Raw genomic sequence first — 26,386 nt, 5'->3', positions numbered from 1 at the left:
TCATGTGTGTGTGTGTGTGTGTGTGTGTGTGTGGTGCTGGCCCTAGCACATGCTAGGTGAGTGCACTAACATGGAGCTACACCTCCATCCCTAAATCTGTGTGACTCTAATGGGAGAGGATCCTTAAATCTGGTGCCTGGTTCCACCAGACTTCTTCTCATGTGACTTTGTGCTTGGAATCCTTTTGCTCTAATAAAGCATAGCCATGAATATGTCCTGAGTTCTGCTAATGAATTGCCCAAACTGAGAGTTGTCTGGGGATTCCCCACACACAGGTTGATGAACACTCGTCAACAATATATGAAGTAGTAAAATTCATCTTCTCCATAGTATGCAAGCTTCATGAGGTCAGGGGCTATGTCCTATTCATCACTATCTTTAGTACCTGAAATAGTGCTTGTTATGTAAATGGTTATTAACTATATTGTCTGCAAAATTGACTGAGAGGAGCAGCTTCTTAGCAGGTGAACTATGAGAAACCAGATGCTATGGATTTGAGCCCAAATTTGACTTCACTTGGAATCATTTAGAAGAGTGACCCAGATTGTGGGAAGATATTTCAGGCTAAAAACATCATACTTGTTTTGCCATCTCTGGCACAGACCTAACTCATATTCATGTGTTATGAAATGTGATTCAACTATGCTTCCCATTTGTCAGAGTGGAATAGTATCTTCCCAAAATTCATGTCCTCCTGGACTCTCAGAATGAGACCTTATTTGGAAATAGGGTAATGGCAGCTATAATTAAAGTGAGATCTGATATCTTTATAAGAAATGACAAACAGAGATGGAAGCAGACAGAGAAAGGCCATGTGACAATGGAACCATATGTCAGCACAATGTATCTACAACCATAGAACATGGAGTGGTGCTGGCCAAACCAGAAGCTAGGAGAGGGGCATGGAACAGATCCCCCTACAGCCTCCAGAAAGAACCAAATCCTCTTGACATCTTGATTTCAGACTTCCAGGCCCCAGAACTGCAAGGGAATTAATTTCTGTGATTTTAAACCACTCTATTTATGGTACTTTGTCAAAACAGTGCCAGAAAACCAATACACTCCTTAATTCTGAGCTTTTTGTATAATGAAGAATTTTTTTCTCACTGCTAGGAAACAAGCAAGTATTTCTGAATCACACTGGTGATTACACTTTGTCTATGTAATTTTATGTAATATTTACATCTGCAAACATAAGCCTTTATTTAATTCTCACATGTGAGTTCTTAACTCTAATGAATATATCTAGGTGGTTTTCTTTGGAGTTAAAAAGAAATTGCTGTACCAAAACCAATGATCTTGTATGACTATGTTTGTATGGCTACTTAAGTATTCCTCATTTGAATCTCTCCTTTGGAAGAAACAGCACAATACAAATCTAGTAAGTGCACATCCACTAAAGTGCAGTATAAATATTTTCTTTTCTGTGAACTCAATGAAGCCATTTGTAGAGGATGGAAGAAGAATGCCACACATGTCAGAGCAGTGAGGAGATTGAAATAAATTCCAATCTGTTAAAAAATACTCAGGAGCACCTGACTGGTAAGGGAGGGGGAGAAAAAAAGCATATGTACTTTTATTCATTACTGAAGATAAGTCCACTCAAGTTACTGGGTTAGGGTTAGGGTTAGGGTTGTTTAATCAGCAGTATTTATCAACAGCTTACTTCTGTCCTATGCCAACGTAATGATTGATACCTATACTTTTTTTTTCCTACTTGCTTCACTCATCAAACTTGCTTCACTCAACTCAGGCCAGAGGGCACCACAAAGTCAAAGCCTCATGCTTGCTAGGTCGGTACTCTACTGCTTGAACCACTCTGCCAGCCCTTTTTTGCATTGTATATTTTTGAGAATTATTTGCCTGGGGCTGACTTTGAACTGTGATCCTCCTGATCACTGCCTCCTGAGTAGTTAGGAGTATAGGTGTGAGCTATCGGCACCCTGGTAGGCTTTGGTTTTAAATGTAGGTTTTATTATTACTCAGGTAAGGCTCTTGGTCCCCAAGAGGAAGGAGTTCCCTGTGTGTGAGGAGTACCAAGGGCATCAGGAGGCAGAGGAAGCAGAAGGAAAACTTGCGAGGGATGACAGGTTTGGGATGGATCAGTTTGGATGCTGTCTGTGGGCTCTGGAGTTTTGGGGCTTTCTTGATTACCTGTACTGACCCTGGGATGATTAGGGCAGGGTAATGTTTGTACTGAGTGCAGACAGAGGAAGTAGTAGATGTGTGGGCTCTGGATTGATTGGTTTGCATATGACAGGTGCACTCTCAGGTGAGTTGCTTACTGTGTTAGTCGACTTTCCATCACAAAATACCTAAAATACTAGCTTCATTTTTTTTTGGTGATGGTACTAGAGTTTGAACTCAGGGCTTCATGCTTGCCAGGTAGGCACTCTACCACTTGAGCCACTCTCCCAGCCAAAATGCCTGAGATAAACAACTTAAAAGGAGGAAAGATTTATTTTGGCTCATGGTTTCAGATATTTCAGTCCATGGTTGCTTGACCCAATTGCTATTGGTCTGTTGCAGGGAGCATGTGACTGAGCAGAGTTGCTCATGTCATCATGGCTAGAAACAGGGATGGGGGGACTGAGGACAAAATATACCATTTAGGGTAACATCCCCAGTGACCTACTTCTTCTAAGTCCTACCTACTGAAGTTTCTTCCACCTCCCAGTATCCCATTAAGTTATAAATCCACTGGTGAGGTCAGAGCCCTCATGATCCGATTACCTCTCAAAGGTCCCACCTCTGAACATGGCTGAACTGGGGACCAAGCCTTGAATACACAAGCCTTTGGGGGCACTGAAGACCCAAGGTGTAACACTCAGTATCTCTAGGAACTTACTACCTATGGGGAAGTCATCTCCCTAGGGTCAGCAAGACCCCAGAGATCACAGCATTAGAACTGTAGAAAATGAGACAGGCATGATTAAAAACAACTCCAGGTGTTTCTAAATTATTGAAATGGTTAATAGTGTAATGAGCCCCATTGACCTGGCTTCCAGCTTCAATAGTTACCACCAAATTCTGTTTCTCCTGGTGCCTACCACTCCCCATCTTCCTCATCTACCCTCCCCTATTTGAAACAAATCCCAGAAGTCTTATTTTATCCACACCTATTTAACTATTCTTTAAAAGCACTCTTAAAAAAAAACACAGACAAAACACTTTTTACACATACTATCCTCTTTGAATATCCAGGCAACACTCAAATTTTCTCCATTGCCTCATAATATTTTTCAAAGTTTGTTCAAGTCAGGATGCAAATATGGTCCATACATTGTATTTGGCTGATACATCTCTACAGTATCTGTTAAGTCTAAATTCCCTTCCTTTGGGGGTGTTACACAACCAATATAAAGAAAAGGCAATCAGCTCATGAGTTCCCCCACTGAATTTTCTGTTTCTTTTTTTTAAAATTGGCACATAAAATTATACATATTTATGGGGCACTATGGAATGTTTCAATACATGTATACATTGTGCAATGTTCAAATCAGGGTAGATACATCTATCTCCTCAAACATGTATCATTTCTTCATGATGAGCACATTAAAATAATTACTTCTCATTTTTTGGCCATAAAAATTTAAATGTCAAAGCAGAGATCAAGGTTGAGGGAATGCATACTGAGCCATAAGCATTGGAATATCCTGTGTTTTGAAGGTTCAGAATATTCATACTATAAACACCGGACATGGTGGACTACTTGTTGAAACATTTTTTTTTTCCTGCTTCAGAGGAACTGCAAATATCTCGGAGCTGGGAGAAGGGTCAAAGTTGGAGGAGATGCAATGAAGTTAATGTCTGTCTCAGCAGGGCCCAGTCTGGCCCCTGCGCTTTGATAAGACGGCCCATGGAGGTGTGTGGGAACAAAATCCCTAAATATACTTGGGATTCAGAGGTGTGAAAATAAATAAGACCAACCAAAGGACAAGAGGCAAAGTCTATTCATTCAGAGCTTGTCAGAAGGGCATCAGCCATAGTCACTTTTGGTAGCAATGCAAAGGCGGCTGAGCAGTGGTGGGCTGCTGGTGGGGGAAGCTGGGGGCAGCTGAGCAGAGGTGAGCATCCCAGGGAATGGTTAAGGTGTCATATGTGGCAAAAATCAGATCAGCTGTCAGTTACCAGTCAAGTCCTGACCCTGTGAGGCCCGTTGTGCTGGGGTTTGTTTGACTTCTGGAATTATTACTGGACATAGGGACGGGACTTCCTGCAAGTCTGAATTACAACAGGCCATCTTCCTGGCTGCTATTGTAGATGGGCTGGTTTCCCCGACAGGCTGCTGTAGGTTATAGATCAGAATTTTGTTCATGGTTGCACCATTGTCTGTGTGTACATTCAGTCTCTCAGAGAGCAGAGAGGACACCTGTGTTGTGCTTTTCAGGTGGGCCTTGCTGAGTATCCCGCCAATCAGCTGAGACAGAAATGGAGTGTGAAGCAGGAAGGACTCATAAAGCTTTCTGAGGGAGCAACATGGGAAAACATCCAGTTTCTGGGTCCCTTTCAGAGTCCAACCTGCTGAGAGACACCCGTTGTCCTGGGAGGCTATGTCCTCAGAATAGACACCTGCACAGGCCAGATGGAGATTTACTTAGTGTGCAATCTTTCATCTCTGAGGATCTTTAAAAAGTATTTTTTTCTTTACCATTACGAACATTGCACCATTTCAATCCCACAGTAACCCTGTGTATTAACTATCCAGCAGCACTCATTGTCTCAGTTGCCTCATAATATTTTTCAGCTTGCTTTAATATTATTATATTAAATATACATATTATATTATTTTCTATCATTTGGGCTTAGATCCTAGAGAGACTGCCTCTCCCTATACACACCTTCCCTTTACTTTAAATCATCTCTAGATTACATACAATGTAATATTACTTAATACAATGTAATTGCTACATAAAGAGTTTTTGTACTTGATTGTGTTGGTAATAAAAAAAGTTACATGTTCAGAACAGACACAATTTTTTTCACAAATATTTTCCATCTGAGGTTAGTTAAATTCATACATACAGAACCCATGAACATATATAAACTTTACTAAGGTGTTAGTTCCTATTCTTTTGGTGGCAGTGGGACTTGAATTCAGGGCTTTGCTCTTATGTCCAGCCCCTTTTGCTTTAGGTTATTAGTTTTTAGATTAAGGAAACATGTTTTGCCTGGGACTGGCCTGAACCACAATCCTCCTACCTGTGGCCTCCTGCATAGCTGGGACCTCAGGTGCATGCCACCACTCATAGCTTATTGACTGAGATAGTGTCTTCCTAAGTTTTTGCCGGGGATGGTCTCAAACTTCTCCAGATCTCCACCTCCTGTGTAGCTAGGATTACAGACATGAACCACTATGTCCAGGCCCTTAATTCTTATTCTTTAAGGTAAAAATGAATGCTCATTGAAGTTTTAATATTTTTTCTCCCAATTTTGAAGAATGCTGCTTTATTGAATTGCTTCTCTGGTCCAAATCAAGAGGTCTTTAACTTGAAAGAATAAAGGCACATTTTAGAGAAAATGAAAAAGACCTAAATACTTGGTCATTAAATGAGTGATGACAATTAAGGATAGGAAAGTTGTCCCTCCAGTTGGCATGGAAGAATTGTGGCCATTGATTTGAATGAGACCAGGCAAATAGACTGTAATGACAATGGTATAATTAGAAAGATGAATCCCAAATCAGAGAAACTTGACATACAAAAGTAGTATTCTCCCAAAACACTCTGCCTACTCTAATAGCTGATGTTGGTGAGTATTTGTACATTGCTTTATTAATAGCCAAATAGTACTCCTTTTTTTTTAATGGTACTGGGGTTTGAACTCAGGGCCTCATGCTTGCTAGGCAGGCACTCTAGCACTTGAGCCACTCTGCCAGCCCTGTTTCTCTCATGTTGGGTATTTTTGAAATAGGGTCTCCTGAACTATTTGCCCAGACTGGTTTCGAACTGTGATCTCCTTGTCTCTGCCTTCTAAGTAGCTAGGATTATAAGCATGAGCCACTGGTGCCCTACTTTAATTTCCATTTTTATCAGCTGTTTGAGGTTCTAGGCCATGAGCTGCTAACTCTTTTTGAATCTTGTTTTATGGGACAGGGTCATGAAATAGTTTTGATGTTGTCCTTACTTAGTCTAGTGGTTCTTGAACTGTAGTCTGCATCAGAATCTATAGACAGCTTGCTAACACAGAGACTGCCATACCCGCTCCCTGCTGCTCCAACAGGTTAGGGGGTAGGATGGGGTGAAATTGCATACTTAACAACTTCCCAGGTGCCTGCTGCTGCTGTGTGGGGAACTCACAGCACTTGTCTGTTTTCCTGCGTTTTATATGATTTTGATATCCTTTTTATCTAAAACTGAAGTACGTGAGAAAGTTTAAATGAATACTATTTTATACTCTTGTAAAATATTACTTTTTTGTGGTATTGGGGTTTGAATTCAGAGCCTTGCTAGGCAGGTGCTGTGCCACTTATGCTGTACCCAGCCCTTTTGCTTTAGTTATTTTTGGGATAGGGGCTCATGCTTTTGCCCAGGCCAGCCTGCAACATGGTCCTCCCATTTATGCTTCCTGTGTAGCTGGGATGACAGGCTTGCTCCATGGAGCCCAGCTTTGATTAAACGAAGCGGGGTCAGATCTCCACCTCCCAAGTAGCTAAGACTGCAGATGTGAACCATTTCGCCCAGTTTAAATACTACTTTTGATTGACTTTTATGTACAGTGGTAATTATATAAATAACTGGCAAGTTACAAGTGTTTTCTTTTATATTACCCTAAATTTCTCACAATGAATTTTCTTTACCATTGCATTGGACTAAGAGCAACACAACTCATGGTTTAGGGATTATGGAGAATACCAACTTTAATGTACATTTCTTATTTCCAGTTTGTCAGAGGGGCTTGCAAGTTTTCCCTGTTTACTTATAAACTGACATTTTATGCCCTATTTTTTGTGTAGTAGTAGTTACTTTCTTAATGATTATTTTAAAACTGATTTCTTATTTTATATTTTTGCATTTCTCATTTAAAAAACTTGACTATCTGATGCTTCTAAGTAGCCTAGACTAACTGAATGTTACAATTTTTTCTTGATAAAATCATTGTTGCTTTAATACTCAATTAGATTTTTCCGTTAGTATCATAGAGCAGTATAAACAGCACAAGTTTGATTGTTATTACTAATATAAGCAGCCCAAGAAGTTTTATTACTCTGACAAATTTAGTGGATATGAATGTGCCACTAATTTACCTAGAATTGTGTCTGAATTGCATGGTATAGAATTTGAGGCAAATCTGAAGAATTGCACAATAGATTTTTCACCCCCATTTGTGGGGATGTTCCATGCCTGAAACCATGTATAATACCAAGTCCTGTCATGAGCATCACAGAACTGTGACATTCAATCTGATAATCAAGGTAGCTACTAAATGGCTAACAGGTGGGTAGAGTATACATAGTGGATACACTGCACTGAGGGATGATTGGTGTCTGAAGCAGGACAGAGAGACACAGGTAGGGCAGCAGCACAGTGAAAGTTGTCATTATGCTATGCAGAACAGCAGGCAATTTAAAACTCATGAGTGGTTTATTTTTGGAATTTCCCCCTTAATATTTTTGGATCAGCATTGACTGTGAATAATGGAAACCCACAGAAAGTGAAATGTCAGATAAGAGGGCACAACTGTATCTGTATTTTGAACAGTGTCAAAATAATTAGATACTTGCTTACTGCCTTGTTACCAAAGAAATTGAGATTCTAAACCAGTTAGTAAATGTAGGCCTGCTTTTATGCCTGAAGGTACAGCATTTATTGTGTTTCATTCTATCAAAGCCCTTCCTCTGACATTACAAATGCTTTGGATCACTAAAATTAATAGTCTCCCAAGTTAGGGTAGTTACAGTAGTTGAGCCACCCCGCCTCTGGCACAAAATCAAGAAACGATACCTTGATATCGTTTACTTCTTCAAAAAGTGAATGCCTTTGCAATTTGGATATTTGCATACTACACTTAGTTAAGTATTTAAAAAATATTTGGATTTGAAAGCAAAGTATGGAGGTTCTTTAATTTCTTTAGTTAGTTATCTTCTTAAGGTTAATTTAAGCATTTAATAACGTGATTTCACATTTTAACACTTTATTATAGGCCAGGCATGGTGGGTCTTACCTGTAATCCTAGCTATTCAAGAGGCAGAGATCAGGAGGATTGAAGTTTGAGTGGTGGAAAAAAGTGTGCCTAACACACACACACACACACACACACACACACACACACACAAACACAAACACTCACACACAAAGAGACTGGAGAGAGGCTCAAGTGGTAGAGAGCCTTCCTAACAAGAGCCAGGCCCTGAGTGAACCCCAGTATTGCCAAAAAAAAAAAAAAAATTCCAAAAGCAGTTCAATATGACATATACATCATATTCCATTAAAAGTTCAGTATTCAAAAAATACTTTTCCACATCAAAACTTGTAAGTCTCACTGTATTAAAAATTATGAAAATCATAAATGCTTACTTCAGTAAGATAAGCAATATAAAGATTTATAATCCAAGATCAAGATCTTCTACTTTGAGTCTGCCCTCTTGAAACATGTTCTTTACACTCAAAAGCCATCAATCTATATACTGTAGTTATCACAACTTAAAAAAGTGGAATGATGCTAATTTTGCTAGTTATAGTTTGATTTGTTCACTGAACATATGTCATGGGCAGATCTCTGGATCAATATATGTATTGCTCTAATTCATCATTTTCATTGATGTGTATTTTATCATATCATTCTTATAACCAATGAACTTCTGAGCATCTTTAGAATGAGTTTAATTGATTTCTGAAAAAATTTTCTCTAAAATTTGGTTTTACTATTATTTCATCATTCATGTTGCATTTCTTTTTATAAATTATTTTTATTGGTGTGCCTTAATTGTGCAAAGCGAGTCCCCACCAGAATCACCTATTAGGCTAAGCTTACTTCATTCGAGGGCTTTCTCGTCAGCTTCTCCAAACTTTTCCAAATTCCTCCCACAAATCAGTTCCAAAGGTTTCTGAAGCACATTTAGTCACAACAATGACCTTAATTCTCTGGTACCAATTTTCTGTGTTAGTCAGACTTTTCATTTCTGTGACAAATACACAAAAGAAAAGTGTGAAGGGAGGATGTATTGATTTTGGCTCATGGCTTCAGAGGTACCAGCTGGTCATGGTAGGGAGGGTGTGGTGGAGAGGAGTGGCTCACCTCATGGTAGCCAAGAGAGAATGCTTGCCCAAATAGTTTTCCTCCTCCTTTTCCATTTATGCACATGGGTACCCAGCCTATTGGGTGGTGTCACCCACATTCAGGCCAAGTCTTTCTCCCTCAGTTAACCCTTGCTGCAATTGCCCTCACAGATACACCCAGAGTGCACTTTACTAATTTCTTAGGAATTTCCTAATCCAGTCAAGTTGACAATCAAGATTAATCATCCCCAAGAACAGAAGGAAGAAAGGGAGGCAGGTTTGAAGGAAAGGTGTCTGGGAGAGTTTCAAGGGGGCCGTGAGTGAAAAGAGGCACAGAGCTGCTGAACAATTCTAAACATGTGGAGGAAGAGACAATAGAACCTCTTGATGCTCTTTGAGATATAAAAATAACATCTGGATTTTTTCAGTTACTTTTTGTTCATTGTGCTTTTTTTTCTTTGAATTTGTAACCCTTCTAGGATTGGATTATGTGGGTGCAAAGATACAATAGGGCTATCATTACAATCAACAGTGGTATGATTAGGACAAGTTTTAATTCTTTCTTGTTATAACCAAAAAGTGATCTCCTTTTTGCAGACTTATCACTCAATGTTATGATAATTACACACTTAAAAAAAAACCAAACTCATGAAAACTGGGTTGCTCACTCAATACGGCCTTGTTATTATTATTATTATAGTAAAGGCGCAAATTTTTTACTATTATGTTGTACAAGGAGGTGTTCCTCAGGAAATTCTCATTTAAGACTAGAATAAAGCCTCATTTGTGATTTTGTGTCCTCAACTATTATAATATTGTACTCTCAAACTAAGGAAACTTTTTAGGATATAGTGATTTGTGTGTGTGTGTGTGTGTGTGTGTGTGTGTGTGTGTGTGTGTGTTGCATTGGGAAATGATCATTTATTTGGTGATAGATGAAATTTGCCTCTTGTAATTTTTTTCTGATTGTCAACATTTCTATGACTAGCTCATGATTATGTTCTTTTAGTGGCTTTAATATGGTTGTTTTTTTAAAAAAAAGAATAGGCTGGAGGTGTGCCTCAAGATCCTGAGTTCAAACACTGGTGTTACAAAAATAAAATAAAATAATTTAAAAAAGAAGAGACTATACTTACGATTTTTACCTCTCAATCAACATGCTTACAACTGACTTCACAGATATGAGTGTATTTTCTATTTCAGATATATAATTTGAAGGATCATGTGAAATCTGAAATAATTGTTGTGCTCTAAGAATACAATCCATGTGGACACAAAATAATCCCATGATTATTTGATACTGGTGAGCCAGAAGAAAACACACTTTTTGAACTTAGTTATTCTTTGTCTTGACAAAGTGGCATTTGTGGGAGTAATTCATCACAGAAGTAGGCACTGTAGGCATAGACATTAATTAAGTAGGTATAAATGAGGCATCTTTCCTAATGAACTTCAGGAATGTTTGGAGTCTGTGTACAGAGAGGGAAGAAAGAGCACCAGCCCTTTCTCCCAGATGGAGGGCGTGACTATGGCCAGAACTGCCATCCCAGCATGAGTGGAAAGACAGGGGCCATCTGTCACAGCAGTGCAGCTCTGGCCTGTTCCCAAAAAGCAGCATCAGTGCCATGGCTCCCTGAGAAATTGGAGAAGATAATTATACTTCAAAACTGTCTTTGTCTTCTCTCAAAGATGACTTTATATATGTAAAAATATACAATTATAAAACAGGAAGTACAGAGATGAATTTTCACTTGAACATGGTGGTTGAACCTGGCTGGCAGGGTGTGAGACTGGCTGAGTGTGAGGCATGATTCATCACTTACAAGTCTGTGAACTGGCGAGTTACCCAATCCTTCTGAGCCTCCGTTTCCTCATCTGCAAAATGGGATTGGTAACAGTACCTACCACAAAGCTGTGAGAACTAAATGACATTGTGTAGGCAAAGCATTCAGAGCACAGTAAGCATTTAACAAATGATGCTCTCGTTATCCTCAACAACATTGCGTCAATCATTTAAATTAGGTTCCTTTATTATATTTGAAACATTTCATTATGTGCTATAATGGAAAGATCACTGGAGCTGGGGTCAGAGTAAGTGTGTTGGTCCAGGTTTTCCACTAGTGCCCTGTGATGCCCTGGGCCACATTTCTTAGCTCACTAAGCTTGTGAGCTTCCTCACCTTTAAAATGACATGAGACGATGCATAAGTACTCTTTAAACACAAATACTGTCTCTTTTTATAACTTCTCCTTACAGTTGCTTAAAAAAAGTCCCAGTACTAACACTACACTTGTAGTATCATACACACACACACACACACACACACACACACACACACACACCCTCAAGCCTCTTACAAAGAGCTTCTATATGAGTCCATAACATTTTGAAAAGGGAATTCAGCTGACCATTTGGATGTAGATTTACTTTGATACAGCCTTCGAAGTTCACACCATTGAACAAGCAAACATGTAGGTTTTGAAAAAAGTTTGGGCTCTCCTGGAACTTGACCCTGAATCAAAGCCGTGTGTGTGTGTGTGTGTGTGTGTGTGTGTGTGTGTCCTGTAAGTAAGAAAGGAGAGGAGTAGACAGGAAAAAGGGAAAGCTGATAGATTGGTGAATTATCCAGGTGATGGGGTATGATTCTACCTGGGTATCTGAGTTGGGTGGATCTCTGAGTAGGCAGGCTTCAGAATTGTCTCTCTGCAGCTGTGACCAAAATCAGAGGTGCATCAAGGGGATGAAACATGGGCACCAAGACCAAGAAAGGCTGCTATGATTCCTCATCAATGTGGCCACCAGATGCCTCTCCCTGGGTGGGACACCCATCTTCTCCTGAGTTTCTTACCATCATCATGGTGGGAGTGAATATGAGAAATGGGTTGGGGTGGTATTGGGTTAAGGTCAAGGTTATCTATACAGCAGAGTTGAAAACTATTTGATACTTAAAAAGAAACAAGAGTTTTCACATTTTGACATTAATTTGATATAGGATGAAGGAATAGGAAAGGCTCATGGTGAGGTAACTGTCGGGGTATTTGTTTGACTTAAGAATTATTTTCTTCATTCAGATGCACTGTTTTCACACAGTTGACAAAGGACTGCTTAGAATATCATCTCTTTATGCTTCATGTTGAAAAGGCCTGTTCTGAACAGCAGTATAATCATATGTCATCTAATTGGATCTAAAAGAACTGAAGTGTAGGGTTTGGGATTAGGTAATATTTGCCTTCATTTTTTTATTGTATATATTTAAAATATACAATATGATGTTTTGATATACTTATCATGATATCTACATAATTTCTATTTATATCCTTCTATATTCTTGGGAGACTGGTGCCAGGAACTCCCCAAAGATAAGACCTGTGATGTTCAAATCCTTTATAAAAGTGGCATAACATCTGCATATAACCTATGCACATTCTGTCATAGATCATTTCTAGAATACTTATAATAACCAATATGATGTAAATACTATGGAAGTTGTTACACTGTAGTCTTTTAAAACTTGCATTATTTTTATGATTTTTTTTTGTTTTGTTTTAGAGACAGGGTTTCACAATATAGTCCATAATGACCTCCAACGAGTAATCTTTCTGCCTCACTCTTTCAAGTGCCGGGATTACAGTAACATGTCACTACACCTGGCTTATATTATTGTTTTTTTAATATTTTCAATGTGTAGTTGGTTGAATCTACAGACATGGAACTTGAGGATGCAGAACCCACAGATTCACCGACTTCACAGTTGGTGAAGCGTTTACCAACTATAATCAAGCAAATTAACATTATCCATCATTTTAGATAGCTACCTTTGTGTGTGAGAGAGAAATAGGAGTAATTAAAATGTATTGTCTTGGCAATTTGTTGGCACGTGTTCATCCAGTCATCCTTAGATGGACGCTTCTATCCTTTGGCTATTGTACCTGAGGCTGTCATGAACATGGATGCACAAATACCTGTTTTCAGTTATTTTGGGTATAGACGCGGTAGTGGATTGGCTGTGATGTATAGTAAGTAATTCCATTTCTAACACTTTGAGGAACTGCCATACTGTTTTCCATAATGATTCTTCCTATTTACAGTGCTCAGGGTCCAAGTGTCTCCATATTCTCTCAATACTTCTTCCTACTTCCTGATTTTTTGTTTGTTTGTTTTATTTACAATAGCCATCCTAATGGGTTTGGGACCCTTCTTTTTTAACTGGAATAAGGAAGTGAGGATTCCAATTACTTGAGCAGTCTGTTGGAGAGTCTGTGGGTAAAGGAAGCCAGTAGCTCTTGGCAGTGATTAGCAAACAGGGTACAAGATATATTGGGCAAGAAAATGCATTGCTATGCAGAAGTTAATTGAGATCCCAGAAAATAGCTCATCATGGTTATTTATTATTCTTTAATAGACTCAGTCAGGATAACGGGGAAACAAAACCTCTGCAGCTGTGGTGTTGTGATAGGTACAAAGAAAAGCCGCATAGAGTACTTCCATTTTGCTCAGGAAGTTCTACAAGATGTAGAAAGTGGTGAAGAGGTACACAAGAGGAATGGGCAGGGTGGAGGGAGTTGGGTGAGGTGTGGTTAAAGTTGTTATGAGTTATATTTTGGTAAAATGCTTCCTTGGAACAAATTCACCTATAAGTCTCATTAATGCTTACCAGGGAGCTTAAGGCTATGGGAGGAAACTGTCCAATTTGGTGGGTGAGGTCTTGGGGCTCAGCCAGCTTTGGCACCATTTGCTCCAATCTTCATTTTTTTCTTTACTTTTGGAGAAGGTGATTCTAAGGACTTTAAAAATCCTATCTGTACTCATCCTCTTTGCACAAGCAGAAGTTACTTCTTATAGTATGTAAGGGAAACAAATTATTCCGAATTGTTACATCATTTTCCCTTACCTATTAAGAGTTGACAAGGTTACTGGCACCAATTTGAGACAGTTCACCTGAAACTTCATAGCTATATGGGCACTTAAATATGGCAACAAAGGGGTGAGATATGTTTGTTTACTACAGCAACAATTGAAGACAGTAAACTTCATTTCTTGATTCCCACCACCTCTCCTTCCCCATTACCGATGGTAAGGCATCAAGATGATTACTGTGGACTGAATTGCTACCCTTTCCGGGTTTATATGTTGAAGTCTGAATCTCTGGCATTTTAGAATGCAACTGTATGTGGAGAGAGGGTGTTTAAAGAGGTGACTGAGGTAAACTGAGGCCATTAGGGTAAGCTCTAATCCAATGTGACTATTAGAGAGAGAGAGGGAGAGAGAGAGAGAGAGAGAGAGAGAGAGGCACTCCAGTACAGAGAGAAGACAGGCTGAAGACACAATGGGAAGGTAACCACCTACAAGCCTAGAAAAGAGGTTTTAGAAGCTAACCCTGCCAGACACTGGAGTCTCAGATTTCTGGTCTTCAGAACTGTGAGAAAATAAATATATATATTTTTTGATGGAAGCTCTAGCAAACTGAAACAGTGAAAGAGGAAAGCCCATTTGTCCTCATTTCCCTAGTTTGTGTGCTTGGGTGTGGGGTGGGGGGAGGAACAGGGGACTGTAGCACAAGCCAGGTAGAGGAGAGCAGGTGGCTGTCCTTTTCAGAGCAGAGGTCATGAGGAAGTGACTACTCCTCTGTGCCTTCCTGTGTCCCTCCCACCCCATGCAAGGGGTCAGTGATGACCTGCTCCCAGGCATGGTGGTCTGCAGAGGACGCTCCAGGCCCGAGAGCGCCGCTGGTCAGGTACCACGACAGCATGATGGCCGGGATGCAAAGGGCTTCGGAGGAGCAGTGAGGGCGAGGACCGCTCCTGTGATCCCTACCAGGGACTCGGGTCACCAGGGCGGAGAGCGAGGAGGGGTCTCGCCACAGGGCGGTTGGGGTCCCGCCCCTCCTAGCCCATCTTCAGATCCACGACAGAGCGGGCAGCGGCCGCCAGAGGGCGCCCGCGACCCGGACCTGCACAGAGGAAACCTAAGCGCAGGTGACCTGAGGCACAGGTGAGGAGGAGCGCGTGGCAAGAGGAGGCGCCCCGCGTCCCGCCCTGCTTTGGGATGGAGCTTCCACCTGGACATTAATAAGAGAGCCATGAGACTCATCAGGACACAGTTTCTTGGCTGGATGAAACTACCATGTAACCAGCCAGCCGGGTGTAAATTATCTGAACGGCCCTCAACACTTAATTAACTTGCTGTCAATTTTCTTCTGCTAGGGCCCCCGAGACGGAGCGGGCAGAGATCCACGAAACAAAGTCATCATCCATTACCTCCAACAGGAAATCGGCCCCACATCTGTTCTGAATGCGCTGACTCCTGAATCCCGAATCCCGAGAAAGACTTGGTTCAGGTACCACTATCAGACAACTCTTCTGTAATCCATTGTCACGCGAATGAATTACAACTGGTACTTAGAAACTGCTTTTGATGAAAAGCACTGACTTCTTACTTGGGCCCATAAATTAACTAAAAACAGGAGAAAAACGTGGCATCTTTGTTTGCCTTTTGTGTCTTGTCTTTTCTCTAAGCCATTCACCTTGCAGTAACCTTGGAATCCAAGAAAGACAGGACCGATGAATAGTATCTTTACAAGGAGGGATGGAGGAAACGGTCCCCAAGGAAGGGAACGGTCCCCAAGAAAGGGAACAGTAGTGTCTCCACAGGACAGACTGTCCACAGGCAACAATGACTTGTTTATCTGACCAGATTGCTCCCCTCAAGTGAAGACAGCGTTAACAACTTCCCCAGAATCCCTCACAAAACTAGGACTGAGATAAGGGGCATCTGAACGCACCTGTACTGGGACTGTTTAATATTTATGGGGACCTCTCACCCCCATCCTAATTTTCTTTCTATTTAAACCTATAGTTCATGTCTGTACCTTGAAGATGGGCAGAGGGCTTACTTTACTTCCTTCTGTGGGAGTCCCTTGTTTACCTACCATTACTTGTCTCTTTATATGGTGTGTTGGGGCAGATAATCAAACCTTCATATGGAATCCCTGGAGCTGGGGCTGGGGCCTAAAACTCTGGATTCAGAATGTGACTAGGGGTGTGCCCACTGGCCCCTAAGGTTGGGTTCCAGGACTAACATGGGAACAACTAAAACCCAGACCTTATAGCAGAAAGCATTACTAGACACACAGAGGGTCATGTTATAATAACAAAACTTTAAAGTTACCAGGAAGAAATAATATCTGTGTACACTGCATAACACAATGTCAAGATTCACTGAGGAAAACTGATAGATCATTATGAAAAAGATAAATCTACACTTACAGTGAAATATTTTGAATGCACTTTTCTCAATTATTGTTTATCAAAAGATAAGAAATCAATAAGGACACGGAAGATTTCAACAGTACTATGAACACTAACAATACAACAATACGATGCATTATAAAACCTTGCATCAAAAATTAGAGAATATATATTTTTACTAATGCACCTGGAACATGTGCAAAAATTATCGCTGTATAAGCCCTAAAAATGTATCTCAATGAAGTTCAAAGATCACATATCTGAATATAGTGCTATTTAAGGTAGCTGTCAAGAAGAAAAAGCTAAAAATTCTATTTAGACACGAAAAAGCACATTTCTAAATATCCCGTGGATTTGAAGGTGAAAGCATAATGGAAATTCAAAAATATTACAAATGAACTGACGTAATACTACCCATCAAAACTTAGAGGATAGAGCCAAAAAATGTTTTATGAGAACTTTTTATTCTTAAAAATGGAAGCTGAAAATAAAGGAAGGAAATAATAAAGAGCAGAAAAGTAATGAAACAAACAATGGAAAAACAATTGACAGTACCAATAAAGTTAAAAGCTGGTTCACTGGAAAGCCAAATTTCTGGCAATGTTAAATAAAAGGAAATTTGTACAACAAAAGAAAAGTCTCAAAGCATCAAAGAAAAAGAAAAATTCTTAAAACGTATTACCCAAAAAAGAATAGAATTACACTGTCAGTGGAAGAATCAAGAAAAATAGGAGCTAGAAAAGAAGGAAGCAATACATTTAAATTAATGAAGGAAAATAATTGTCAATCTAGAGTTATATACCCAGGCAAACTGTTTTTTTTTTTAAAGAAGACTGAACCACAGACAATTCTAATAAATAATACCTGAGAGATTGCCACCAACAGACTCTCACTGAAGGAATTTCTAGATGTACCTGAAGAAGATGGAAAGCAACCAGAAGGAGGCACCAAAGTGCAAAGGGAAGTGTCAAATAGAAAACATGGTGCAGTAGTCTGATTTGCAGGGTGTACAATCTAAGATCCCCAGGGACGCACGAAACCATTGACAGTACCAACCCTTATATATGCTATGTTTTCTCCTATATACATACCGATGGTAAAGTTCAACTTATGAATTAGTAAGTGAATAACAATTTATAGATCTTAGCAACCTCAGCTTACATTTTTTTCTTTCCTATTAAGTCTAGAACTTTAAACTTTTCACTTAAAGGAAGTTTTTTATGGCTTCTCTTTGGCGTATCTGAGCTGCCAACACCACTACTCCTATGCTGTGGACTATTATTAATGATTAAAATATGAGTTACTTGAACATAACTTCTGCAGTACCTTGACAATGAGTCTGGTACAGTTTTTTCTGACAGTTACAGAAAAAAGATGTGGAGAAATGTTAATGTTCATTTACAATAGTAGTAAGTAACTTTGTGATTTAAAGCAGATAAAATAGAATTTACTGAAAACCAACTGCATGTGATATGGGAATAAGGTGAGCAGAATAAAAACATCTACGGTTTGTGTCAACAGAAGGAGATACTTTAAAGATGCAGATTCTTTCCCAGGCTAACCACCAAAGGACAGAGGTAGAATGTCTCTGTTTTCAAATGAGTCAAAGAGAAAAACATAAATTGGTGAAAACCTCAGTTAATCCCCAGAGCAAAAAGAGACAGAAAACATGCGTGCATGGGTGCACACACGCACACACACACTTACACACAGAATAGGGAACCAATAAGACAGTAGAAATACTTTCTTAAGTAGTATCAGACACCACAATAAATGTAAACAGACTAATCCCTCCAGTTAAAGTATTCAAACTGGACAAAAACAAAAAAAAAATTACATGGTGTTTTTAGAGACTAAAATGTAATGGCAGAGAAAGGTTGAACATAACCCCTGAAGTAAGAGGAAGGAAACCTATATTATACTAGATAACTTCTTTCCTGGTTTGAACCAAAATTCTAGACCCAGGCAGAAGGCCCCATGCCTCTTGCCTGGATTCTGGTTTTCCCAAACACCAAGCACATGTCACTACTCCTGATGAACCTGGAGGGCCGTGTGTTGCCCAGGCCCCTTGGTGGCCTCCCAAGGATTTCAGGAACTCCTTGGGCTAGGGCCATCCCAGCTGTGTGGATTTCCTGGTGGGTCCTAAGAAGCAAGGGAGGCTGCTCTTCCCTCATCTGCTTTTCCCTCAATGGTTGAGAAATCAGGGACCACAATATACTTTAAGTGATCAAGGAAGAGTTGTCAACCTGGCATGGAATACCCAGGATGCCTGCCTTTTTCAAGATATGAGATTTTCATTGCTGCTACCCTATCTAAAACTATACCTTCCCCTCCTCTTTTCCACCCACCCACTCCAGATCCTTCTCTTTTTTGCATAGAACATACTGTATATTCTTTCTCCTTCTTCCTCCTGTCCATCCCAGTAGAATACAAGCTCTAGGAGGGTAGAGATTACTAGGAATGATACCCAGAGTTCCTCAGTAAGTATTTTTGGGGCCGGGGATGTGATTCATGAAAGACTCTAAGTTATTCTATATATCTATTTAAATTCTCCCTGTTATTCAACATTATTAGAATTTAGTCTTCAAGGTGGAGTTTTTATAGTGACAGGCACTTCCTTGGCCTCTTACACAAATATTCCTAATAGGTATAGAAAATAAAGATTGAGCAATGATGTTGAAGCTTCTAGCTGTATAGCTAGAGGAGTTTCCAGCAACCTCTTAAAATTCCTCCTTCTGAGCCAGGCACCGGTGGCTCACGCCTGTAATCCTAGCTACCCAGGAGGAAGAGATGAGGAGGATTGTGGTTTGAAGTCAACCCGGGAAAATAGTTCACGAGACCCTATCTCGAAAAAACCCTTCACAAAAAAAGGTCTGGTGGAATGGCTCAAGGTGTAGACCCTGAGTTCAAGCTCCAGAACTGCAAAAAAAAAAAAAAAAAAAAATCCTCCTTTTGACTGAGTGTGTTTGTGAAAGAGTATGTGTGTGTGTGTGTGTGTGTGTGTGTGAGCACGAGTCTGTATGTGTGTGAGCATGTGGAGTGTGTGACTATGTGACTTTGTGCATGCTGTGAGTGTGGGACAGGTAAGCGTGAGCCTGTGTGAGTGTGGATGGTCTCTTTAGGAAGATACCCCATCCCTCACCCCCAATCTCTTCCCTTTTGCTTTGGGTATTTAATATATGCATGATATAATCTTTTCAACACCAACACTATTCCACATGATAATGCATAAATGATGTGGTTTCTTAATGCAACAATTGTGCTTCTACTTTTATAAATTGTATAATGGCTGATATAAATATTTTCTTCTGCTATAACTTCAGACTTTAGCTACTTAAAGCAAGAAGCGCATACTTTGTAAATGAAGACAATTCTCTTCTAGAAATTTCTTCTTGGCATTTATAAACACCTCTTTGGATACTTCATTTCTCTCCCCATCCTTATGGAGCAGGGTATGTTCAGCTTTTGGAAACAATACTTACTAGTTTTATAATTTTGCTAGTTCTTTTCTCCTCTTAATTGCTCTTTGGATTTTCTCCAACATGTTAGCATTTATCTCCAATTAAAAGGTGCCAAAATCATGGCCACATGCTTCCCCTAGCTTAGAGTAAGCTAATTTGCTTCATAATTGAGCCAGGCCTCATCTAAGTGCATACAGCCAGTTAAACTGAGAAGGAGAAAAAGGCTCAAATTTCAAACTCCAGGAAAGCCATTTTATAAGGAATATAGAACATTTCAAAATTGGGACTCAAAGTCCTATCTGTAACACAGTTGTTCTTAAACTTTAGAACCAGCTGGACAGCCTACTAAAAAGGTATGTGTCTAGGGCACTTTATCTTAAATTTGGATCTTCAGGGAGTAAAGTCAGGGCAAGACTGAGAGCCATAGTCACAGTAACTGAAGACAAAAGGTATGCTATTGCACAGTATTCTTGATATTGAACTTGTAACAATTTGAATTGTATTCATTTCAATAAGGGAAAGAGAGGCAAAAGGGGGCTAATAATCAGTGAGTGCAAACCTCAGGGCTTTTGCACTTGCTGTTGCCTGCACCTGAAATCTTTCACTATAGCCCAATTTTCTGCACACTCATCATTCAGTGTGCACTAAAGTGTACCCTGGTCAGAGAACTTTCAAGGATGGTCTCATTTAAAGGAAAACCCCCTCTTTTCACTCCTACCTTATCTTCATAATATTCATCACTGTCTGAAATTATTTTACTTGTTGATTTTTTATTTAGTATCTCTCTCCCCTTTTGGAATGTACCTCCAGAATCCTCAAGCCTAGGATAGTACCTGACATATGACAGGTGCTTAAAGGTGAATGAATAAATATGCTAGGTTTATCATATACATGATTACACTTAGTCCCTACAGCAACCTAGTAAGGTGGCTGTTACCTTCTCTATTTTATAGATGAGGAAACTGAGGTTCAGAGCAATGAAATCCCTGTCTCCAAGTCACTTGGTTAGTGGTTTTTGGAATTTGAACTGAGATCTCTTTGGCCCTAGAGTCCATGTTGCTTCTGATAGCATGTGTCAAGCAGTAGGAGGCGCTGTGCCCAGAGAACAGAAATTCACATTGTTACCTTGTCCTCAAGGTGCTCATATCTCAATTGGGTGACAGATTTGTAAACATTTATGTTACAATGACAGGCGAGGTTTGGAAATGATGACAACAGCCAGTAGGATTAGGTTTACTCAGTGAGTTACCACCATGCACTCAAATGACTCTTTCCTTTGTCATACCATGGAAAGTCAGCTGGTCACAAAGTCCTGTTCATCTCTACCCCCTAGTTGTGGCTGTTACTATCAGGGCTTGTAGAAATATCCAGACAGCCTTGTCATTCAGAGGGGCCACTTTCCTTCCCCAGTTGATTTATTGCAACAGCCACAAGGCTTTGTCCTGTGTCCTCCCTAGTCCCTCGTCCATCTCTGCAATCCATTTCCCATAGAATCTGCTCTGTGGTCAGCCAGTGTCCTGTGAAACAGATGCTATTTCATGCCTGTACTTCACTCTCCTCAAGGGCTCCCATAGCTCCTCATGTAAGGCCTCAAGTTCTTGAGGCCCAGTTGCTTTCCACTGTCTCAGCCTCTCCTCTGACCATTTCTCCCTCACTCTACATTCCAGTCTTCTGCTGCTCCACACGCCACTCATTCTTGCTTCGTGACCTTTACACATACTTCATTTCTGGACTGTTCCTTCCCTCACTTAGCCTGAGCATCTCCTCCTCATCTGGAAGACTTCACTGACCACCAGAGTTAATGAAGGGCCTGGCATCTGCTTGTCCACAGTACCCTGCCCTTCTTACATCTGTGCCCTCCAGGAAGTCATGTTTGTCACCGCACTGTTAGGTCTAGCATTGTCTCTGACATAGGGAAGACGGTTAATATATCTTCTTTGGTTGTTTTTGTTTTAGTTTTGGTGGATGAGCAGAGTAAGTTGCTGGTCATAGGAAGAGGTGCGTGATGATGTAATTTCAGGCAAGAGTAGTGAAAGATCCATTTTGACAGATAGAAGTCTGACTATCCGTATTCATTTGCTGGGACTTCTATAACAAAATACCACTGACTGGGTGCCATAAATGACAGAAATGCATTTTCCCACAGTTCTGGGGCTAACCATCCAAGATGAGGAGTTGGCATGATTTGGTTTCTCCCCAGGTCTCTCTGCTTGGCTTGCAGAGGGCAGGAGGCCTTCCAGCTGTATTGTCAGGTGGCCTTTCCACTGTGTCCTTCTTTGTCCTATTCAGACACCAGTCATGGTGGATTAGGGTCCCATTCTTATGGCTTCATTTTAACTTACTTGCCTATTTAAAGGCCCCATCTCCAAATACAGTCACATTCTGAAGTACCAGGGGTCAGGATTTTAGTAGATGAATTTTTTTTGTGGGGGGACAGGGGATGCTTATACTTATTACACTTTTGGAAGTCAGCTATGCTCACTGCTATACTGCCAACACCACACATCATTACACTCTTATCTCCACGTGGATGGAACAGCCATGTTGGTTCCAGGGCTCCTTGAAGGAGAGCCCAGCTCTCTGCCATGACTGCACTGCAAATGAGCTTCTCTTTTTCCCATTCCCTGCGTCTTCCTCATTTTCTTCCCAGCGTATCTTCTGAGAACATTTGCAAATAAAACAACTTCACACACTCTGTTCCCTTTCTATTATCCTCAATTTCAGGACACAGTGGCTATTTCCTGAACCTGCCTGTGCTGAAGACTCTGATCTCTCTTAGGCAATCCTCAAATACATCAAAGTGTGATTGAAGAAGTTATGCTAGGAGGAGCGCCCCATTTATAAAGAAAGATGTGCTAACATTACAGCTCTGCAGGGTGGTAGTTATATGATCCTTTATAGTTGAAAAACCTCAGAACAAAGACTTATCAGATGAAATTTCAACCGCTATGACCCATTTTGTGCACCTGTTTTCTGTTTCTTTGACAAAAATGTTTGGAGTCATTAGATTGCTAAAAATATCTGGGACCTATTTTAACTGTAGGGCTTTCTTTCTGGCAGGCTGTGATTTTTGTTGACCATAGGCCTATCCACTAAATGAAAATCCAACTATTTACCACTGCCCATGCGCAGCTCTGTTGAGAGATTTTTTTAGGTCTTGGGTTTGAGACTTCATGCAATTTGGCAACTCTTTTAAGACAAGAAGGATTATTTCTGACTGGTACGTATATTACAGATGGCAGAATAGTTCAGGGTACTTAGGAAGTAGTTTAACTAGGTTTCCCTGAAAAGGATGGGAAGAATATACTAATTAGTAACTTTGAAAAAGATTAAAATTCTTACCATGTTTCTAGGTGGACTCTGGATCAATCTTTTTTTTGAGAAGCTATGGAAGATCTGTTCAGGTAGTCATGGAAGGTTCTAGAGTTTCTGGCATTTGGCCATTTTTGCTTCTTTAGAGTACTGCCAACTATGGTGTGATGAGGCATTAGCTAATCATAACTGGTCCTATATACATTGTGCCAGAAATTTGAGTTGCTCTGCAGTCACTTATATTATGAGTCCAATTTTGTATTGACAGTCTGTGCCAGATAAGACTTTAGCCAAGATTTACTTATTGAAGAAAACACACACGAAAACTCAGGTTACCAGGACGCACATACTCTGACTCACATCGTCCTGGAAACAGGGCTATCCTGAAAGCATAGAATGCTTTTCTCCCTAAACCAGTGTCTAATTTGTCAATTCCTTTCTCCATTCATTGGGCACTGAACCTGTGTCAGGCACTGAACTTGATCCTGGGACCAAGCATCAGTAAAACAAAGTTTCCACCTTCTAGGATAGGGGTTGGTAAACTTTTCCTGTAAAGGGCCAGAGGGAGAATGCTTTAGGCTTTGTGGGCCGTATAGTCAACTGTCAAAGCTGTCCAATTCTGTTGAGTTGAAACAGCAAAGACAAAATAGTGGGCTGTCTGTATCTGCGGGCTCTGTATCCATGGAGTCTACCAACATTCTGGGAAATATCCAGAAAAACAGGTTCCATTGTTGCTAATATGGACTGTATAGTTAGGTATAGACTTTTTCCTGTCATTATTCCCTAGTCAACACACTATAACAACTATTTACCTAGCATTTATACCATATTAGGAATTATGAGTAATTTAGAGATGGTGTAAAGCATACAGGAGAATTGTATAGGTTCTATAGAAACACTGCATCATTTTCTATTAGTAATCTGAGCTTTGCTGATTTAGGTATCTACAGGGGAGTGGAACCAATCCCCAATGCATGACTGGGGACCACTAAATGAATAAGCATCACTGTGTTGTAGTAATTTGAGGATGATGAAGCTTAAATTTCATATAATTTTCATGTATCATGAAGCAAAGTTTATTTTCATTTTTTTAAAATAAAATTTGAAGATGTAAAAATCACTTTAGCTCATGGACTGTACAAAATCAGGTGGTGGGATAGATTTGTCCCCCAGGCCATCATTTGTAGATCCCTGGCCCTAAGAATTACTTATTGATCTTTTTGTGGAGATGAATGTATAAATCGATAATTGCACATGATTTGTAAATGAGCCAATAAGCTATGACTATTCAATGGGAACCCAATGGAGGGAGCCATAAATTTTACTCTGTGATATCAGGGGAGTATCACAAGGGGGCAATGTCATGTCCAGGTTTTGGAGGAGGGTACATCTTTGTTAAGAGAAGCAGGGGGAGGACATTTCAGACCATCAAGATGATATAGCGGGATAAAAGGATCTGTTTGTGAGACATGGTAAACAGCTCAGAGCAGCTGGAGTGTAGAACATAGTGTGGTGGGAGGTGATGAGGCCTGATGGAGGGGTCTGGGTGAGATGAGAGATGAGGCTTGCAAGAGGATGGATCAGATTTTGTGTCAGGCCATGAGCCTGACTTTACATGCCGTGTGAGCCTACTGAAATTTAAACAGGGAAAGCACAAGATCAAGACATTCTTTTAATGCAATTTCTTAGGCCTAAAAGATTAAGTAAGATCATGATATACTGAAGCAACATAAGAAATAACATTCCAATGACAGTGAAGGCCTCTGTCATTTCTCTGACCCCAGCCTCATTTCCCACAGGCAACTGCTACCACCACCATTACTATTATTATCATTGTTATTATTATTATTATTATTATTATTATTATTACAGTGCTGGGGAGCTAACCCAGGGCCTTGTGCATTCTAGGAAAACAGTCTATCACTGATCTACACTCTCAGTCATCTTCTCTTTGACAAGATAAGTTGAGTGACACTATAGATGATGGGAAGAGATTTGGAAGCAGCACAGTTAGATGGTAATTTCAGTTTAATGGAATTTGATAACAAGTTTGAATTAAGATGGTGACAGTAATTTTAGAAGAAGGGCCATGCTAGAGTGATTTCTGGTAATACAGGCTTAATAACTGGTTGTCTGTGGGAGACTGTTGTCTAATATGAAGTTGAGAATATTTTTGATATGGAATTTAGAGCAAAGTTCTGATGGTAGTCACTAGCAGCTTCTTTTGATTTATTTCTCCTTTAAGACTTGAACTGGGCTGCTCACTTAAAGGCATGAAGAAGCTCCAGTAAGATGCATGGGAATGGGCAAAGAGTGTATCCATCTCCTGCCATAACAAAGTACACAAGACTGGGCAGCCTAAAACAGTGAAGATTTATTCTCTCGTAGTTCTGGAGGTCAGTATGCCAAAATCAAGGCATCAGTAGAACTGCATTCCCTTCAAAGGCTCTTGGGGAGGATCCTTCCTCACCTGAAGCCCCAGGTAATCAGTCATTGGCTTGTGGCAGCAGAAGTCCAGCCTCTGCCTCACTCTTCACATGACCGTCTTCTCCATGTCTGGATCTTCACCCAACATTTTCCCTCACTGTGTCTCTCTCTTTTTTTCTTCTAAGGACACCAGTTATGTTAGATTGAAGGTCCATTCCACTCCAGTATGACTTCATTTTTGCTTAGCTAATTATATCTGTAATGACTCTTTTCCAAAGGCGATCACATCCTCAAGTTCTGGGCGTTAGGACTTCAACTTACCTTTTTTGAGGGAGGGACACACTTCAACTCATAACAAAGAACAGCACCTGCATTATGGAAACAGGTGTTAGGTAAATTTGTCATTGAGTCTACATTACTAGTTAGAAGCTAAGATTCGTAAGAATATAGCAAACTTTCTGCTGTTTGGTACACATGCTGCAACCAGAGATTTGAAGAACATTATGCTGAAAGTCAACGTTCTTTGGAGAAAATTATCCTTTCAGTGAAAACTGATGACTTAATGATAGGCTATCATTATAAGCTCTGAAAAATATACTTGAGATGCTTCTGTGTGCTTACTGCATTTAACATCCACAATGGGGGTTGTGTTATAACAACTGGAGAGCATTAGTGAGGAAAGAGGAGAGATTTAAGTTTCTTACAACAAAAATCAAATTGA

The sequence above is a fragment of the Castor canadensis genome, chromosome 8 (assembly GCF_047511655.1).
Source record: "Castor canadensis chromosome 8, mCasCan1.hap1v2, whole genome shotgun sequence".
In the NCBI taxonomy this organism is placed as follows: Eukaryota; Metazoa; Chordata; class Mammalia; order Rodentia; family Castoridae; genus Castor; species Castor canadensis.
The sequence above is the reverse complement of the archived record's forward strand: the minus strand, read 5'-3'. Positions refer to the sequence as shown.